Source organism: Meles meles, chromosome 4 (genome assembly GCF_922984935.1).
Source record: "Meles meles chromosome 4, mMelMel3.1 paternal haplotype, whole genome shotgun sequence".
In the NCBI taxonomy this organism is placed as follows: Eukaryota; Metazoa; Chordata; class Mammalia; order Carnivora; family Mustelidae; genus Meles; species Meles meles.
Genome location: NC_060069.1, coordinates 9,656,470 through 9,662,500, shown reverse-complemented (window position 1 = coordinate 9,662,500; position 6,031 = coordinate 9,656,470).

The following is a 6,031-nucleotide window of genomic DNA, read 5'->3' as shown; positions in this document are numbered from 1 at the left end:
GGCTCTGTAAGCGAAATTCTTTGTAGGAGACAGAATGATGTTCCCCAAAGTTATCCACATCTGAATCCCTGGACCTGCGAATGTGTTCCGTTAAATGGCAAATAGATACGTTGTAGATGTGGTTAGGGTTAAGGGCCTCGAGATGTAGAAATAATCCTGGGTTATCTAGGTGGGTCCTAAATTGAATCACATGAGTCTCTCAATTTCAATTTTGGGAGCCTTCCTGGCTGTGAGAATAAAATAATGTAAGACAGATGTAATTTGGAAAGGCTACAGCCTGCTTCTGCTGGTTTGGAAGGTGGAGAAAGGAGTCCACAAGGCAAGGAATCTGAGTGGCCTCTAAAGATAGAAAAGGCAAGGAGTGGGTGTGCCCATCCACAAATGAATGCAGTCTTGCCAACACCTTCAAGTTAGCTCAGTAACACTTGTGTTGGACTTCTGACTTCTAAAACCATAAGATGATAAATTTGTGTTATTTTATGCCACTATGTTTGAGGTAATTTTTTATGGCAGCAATAGAAAACAAATATAAGGTTTTAAGCCCAAAGTCCTAAATGCTGGTAATTCGTGGAATAAACAGACCTTGATTTTGGACCACTTTGAGATGTGACAAAAAGATAAAAATCCCTCTTGTATTTTCAAGCTTACTTTTGAGTCTGAGAAAGAGAATTCTTGGTAAGAAGCCCTGTATCCATTGCCAATTACATTATTTTGTACGTACATATGTTAAAAATATTTATTGAAAAAAAAAAAGAACATAAAAAAAATAAATAAAAATATTTATTGAATCTCAACTATGAAACGTATAGTGCTTGGCACATAGTAGGTGCTCAGCAAATATTGGTTGAATGGTCAAATTCAATCTGAATCACACTGCACTAAATGCAGGGGGTAATAAAATAATAATGATCATACCTGCTGTTTAGGGAGCATTTTACATGCCAAACACTGGGCTCAGAACAGATACCCATCAGGATTGCTCCTGACAGTAATGATAGATGTGGTCACCATTTTACACAGGTGATTGCATCTGAGACTACTCCGAGAGTAGGTAACGTGCCCAATTAGTTAGTATATAGTCCAGCTGGAATTCAAAGCTTAGTACTTTTTGACTCCAAAATCTCTGGTCACTCTACTCTTTAGCTTCTAATTCAAACAAGCAAGGCAGAATTAGCTCAGTCCTTGAGGAGATGACAGTACAGCAGACAAGGCAGAGGAGGGCAGGAGCCAAAATGGGAAGTGCCCAAGTAAAGGATGTGGACAAAGTTCCCTAGGTGGGATACTCATAAGGGAGCTAATGTCTGATTACTCCTCCAGGGGAGAATAGGAGTGCTCAGGGACAGAGTAGGGAAAGGAACTCGAGAAAAAGGGACATGGTTCCAGCTACTATGGCTGGGTAAAAGACCAGCTCAAAGTTTTTGGCATAGAACAACCACCATTTTATTATTAGTGGGGCTTCCATTGGTTAGGAATTCAGAAAGGACACAGAGGGAATGGCTTGTTTCTGCTTCTCGGTGTTTGGGAGCTCAGCTGGGATGACTCAAAGACTGGAGGTGATGTCAGTTGAGGGACTGAAATTGTTTGAAGGCTCATTCATTCCACGTCTGGTGCTTGATGCTGCCATCAGTCAGGACCTCAACTAGACTGTTCTCCAGAACATCTCTCTACGGTCTTTCCATAGGGCTGCTTGGGCTTCCTCACAGCATGGTGGCTGGGTTCCAAGAGCAAGCATCTCGGGAGAGGCAGATGTAAGTTGTACCACCTTTTATGACCTATCTTCGTAAAGGATGTGGTATGACTTCACTTCAGATACAAGTTGGCTCAGACTCAGGGGGAAAGTACATACACCCATCCCTCAGTGTGAACACGGTACAATCGTCTTGTAAGAAGAGCAGGTGGGATGGGAGACATTGTGACAGCCTTTAGACAATATAATCTGCCACAAACACTGTGTATTTCCACATAAAAGAAAGGATCTAGGTTATTTGCAGGAATTGACCATGGCTGACGTATTTACTATGATAGATTTACCCTGTAAAAAAGTTCCATAGTATATCTGGCTCGTGTACAGGAGAGAAAATAAGATTTATTCCAGATTTTCCTCTGCTCCCTAGTACGGCTTCCAGGTAAGTGCCTAGTATATCCTCTGAGAGACAAAGGCCAGGCTTGTAGAACTGTGTGTGCCCAAGAGGACTTGAGTACTACGCATGTGAAGAACACACTTTGGAGCAGGAGGAGAGACTGACCATGGAACAGGGTGGGCCACGGACCCTGAGGGCCCTTGTAGCTGTGCCTGTGCCCCCTGGTGGCAAGGATTGGGCATCGCGGTGCGTCCAAGAGGAGGAGCGGCAAACTGCGAGGGGTAGGGAGGGCAAGGCCAGACTTGCTCCGGAGTCAGGAAGGGACAGTGGTTCCTCTATCCATGGTATTTAGGCTCCAACCAGGCCTGGCAGGGTCGTCATGGCAACTCGGCTGTCTGCGCGGCTGAGCTGAGACAGGATTCCCTTAGTAACCGAGGAGCCCGGGAGATGATGCTTAAAATAATCTTTTATGCCCAGGCAGAAATGCCTTTGCAGTTTTATTAGCCACGAAGCGTCACGGGGCATGGCTTTCACTCCCACTTTATTTCAAAATGGAACAAAATGGCTTTTTAAAGCAGGAATTTCCAACCCAGGGCCAAATGCTGTCTTCACTCCAGGGAGCACACATCCCGCTGCAAGCAATGAGCCTCTCCGCTGAGTTTCTGAGAGGAGCTGCTGGTCACTATTATATAAATTACCTTCAATAGACCAGGCGATCTCTGGCTGAAATCACCGGGCTCCATCTAATCTCTTTTCTATTTCCTATTGAAGTCTCACCCAGTTTCTCAGGAGGGCAAATAGTTACGCTTGGCGAGACTTGAACGCGGGGGCCGTTTAGCCCGACAGCCCTTACCTCCGACACCCTCCCAGCTCATATCACCTCTTGGATTTTCCCTCATCTGCAATGTCTGCTTTCCGCCTGCCTCCTCCATGACAATCCCCTTGTAATGGCAGCCCTGGCTGTGAACTCCTCTCCTCTCTTAGCACTGACCCTAGGCACACATGTTCTTACAGGGTACCATTCTCCTTATTATAAGCAGTGAGAAGCCTCAAGTTTAGAACCGGAGTCTTTGTGACAAGACTGCAAACTTTTTATTTTTATTTATTTTTATTTTTTTTAGATTTTATTTATTTATTTGACAGATAGAGATCACAAGTAGGGAGCGAGGCAGGCAGAGAGAGAGAAAGGAGGAAGCAGGCTCCCTGCCAAGCAGAGAGCCTGATGCGGGGCTCGATCCCAGGACCCTGGGATCATGACCTGAGCGAAAGGCAGAGGCTTTAACCCACTGAGCCACCCAGGCGCCCCAAGACTGCAAACTTTTTAAAGGCAGGGTAGTACCTAGTTCTTCAGCTCCCCCAGAAACCCTGCATTTATAATAAGAGCTGCAGAAACAGTTGGAAATTTTAGTGGTGAGCGTTGCAAAACTATGTGACTATGCCGAAGGCCACTGAAGTGTACACTTTGAAAGGGAGAATTCTCTGGGATATGCATTATACCTCATTAACCAGAAAACTGAAATGCTGGAAATCTGATGTGAAATCCTTGAAGTGGCTAGAATTCCCACACCAGCCAGGGTACAGGCAACACCAGAGCCATTAGTTTGTACATCGTAGGGTGTACAGCTGGGGTGAAAGGGCTTGAACTTGAGTCACCAAATGTCTAATAGAAGAAAAAGGCCCTGTCCTGCCTACGGACATGTTCCTTCCTTCTCCTTCTCTATCGGCAAGAGGAGAAAGAGAGGACTGACACATCCACGTAATGGCTAGCAGGAAGCAGTCTTTTTTTTAGAAGTGTGAAGGTCCGGGTTCAGATCTGGTCACTGCTGTTATTTCCATGCACCCACATGAATCACTTAGTTTCTCTGAGGTTCCTCATCGGTTAAATACAACTTAAAAAAAAATGCCCTTTCCCCAGCTAACAGTGCAGATTAAACGAAATGATGCACGCAATGTACTTAACACAGTACTTGGCACATAATACCAAGAAAACAAGTGCTGACTACTTTTATTGTTAAAAATATTTATATTCACTTTCTGTTAGATATTACAATGATCACAAAAAATCTTAACTCATCTTTTTTTGACTTTCCTATTAGTATTTTCTCCATGAACCATTTCATCTTGACACAATTATGCCAGATTCCTAAGAAGACGTTAGGGGATCTCTACATCATTCTTTAGCCTCAGTTTCCTTTATCTCCATGTCTGCTGATTGCCTCTTAAGACTATGGAGATGTAACATGTACAAGAATATTGATACATTATGTAAAGACACCATTGTCATTGGGAACCAGGGCTCCTTTCTGGACAAGGTGTTCATGCTAAGCCCACTCCTCTCTCTTCCTTCCATCTCCTTCCATCCTTTTCTTTCTCCTTGGAATTCACAATCCCCAGTCCAGGAGCACTACAGAGAATGCCAGATGTGGGTTTGCAAACTTTGCCTTAAAGGAAAACATGCTTCTTTTTTTTTTTTAAATTTCAGTGTAACAGAATTCATTGTTTTTCCACCACACCCAGTGCTCCATGCAATACGTGCCCTCCCTAATACCCACCACCTGGCTCCCCCAACCTCCCACCCCCTGCCCCTTCAAAACCCTCACGTTGTTTTTCAGAGTCAATAGTCTCTCATGGTTCATCTCCCCTTCCAATTTCCCTCAACTCCCTCTCCTCTCCATCTCCCACCTCCATGTTCTTTGTTATGCTCCACAAACAAGTGAAACCATATGACACTTGACTCTCTCTGCTTGACTTATTTCGCTCAGCATAATCTCTTCCAGTCCCGTCCATGTTGCTACAAAAGTTGGGTATTCATCCTTTCTGATGGAGGCATAATACTCCATCGTGTATATGGACCACATCTTCCTTATCCATTCGTCCGTTGAAGGGCATCTTGGTTCTTTCCACAGTTTGGCGACCATGGCCATTGCTGCTATAAATATTGGGGTACAGATGGCCCTTCTTTTCACTACATCTGTATCTTTGGGGTAAATACCCAGCAGTGCAATTACAGGGTCATAGGGAAGCTCTATTTTTAATTTCTTAAGGAATCTCCACACTGTTCTCCAAAGTGGCTGCACCAACTTGCATTCCCACCAACAGTGTAAGAGAGCTCCCCTTTCTCCACATCGTCTCCAACACACGTTGTTTCCTGCCTTGCTAATTTTGGCCAATCTAACTGGTGTAAGGTGGTATCTCAATGTGGTTTTAATTTGAATCTCCCTGATGGCTAGTGATGATGAACATATTTTCATGTGTCTGATAGCCATTTGTATGTCTTCATTGGAGAAGTATCTGTTCATATCTTCTGCCCATTTTTTGATATGATTATCTGTTTTGTGTGTGTTGAGTTTGAGGAGTTCTTTATAGATCCTGGATATCAACCTTTTGTCTATACTGTCATTTGCAAATATCTTCTCCCATTCCGTGGGTTGCCTCTTTGTTTTGTTGACTATTTCCTTTGCTGTGCAGAAGCTTTTGATCTTGATGAAGTCCCAAAAGTTCATTTTCGCTTTTGTTTCCTTTGCCTTTGGAGACATCCAAAGAAGTTGAAAGAAGTTGCTGTGGCTGATATCGAAGAGGTTACTGCCTATGTTCTCCTCTAGAATTTTGATGGATTCCTGTCTCACATTGAGATCTTTTATCCATTTTGAGTTTATCTTTGTGTATGATATAAGAGAATGGTCGAGTTTCATTCTTCTACATATAGCTGTCCAATGTTCCCAGCACCATTTATTGAAGAGACTCTCTTTTTTCCATTGTATATTGGAAAACACGCTTCTTGAAGGGAGTTGATCATGATGGGAATAGTCATTTGTTTGAGAGAATACGTGTTCTCCAGAAATGAAATTACTGTTGTACCATAATAGTAGTAATACTAGAAATGAAAATGCTCATGACAAACTTAACTGTAAGGCCGTTTATTAGTGTCTGGTGTGACGCTAAGTGTTTTG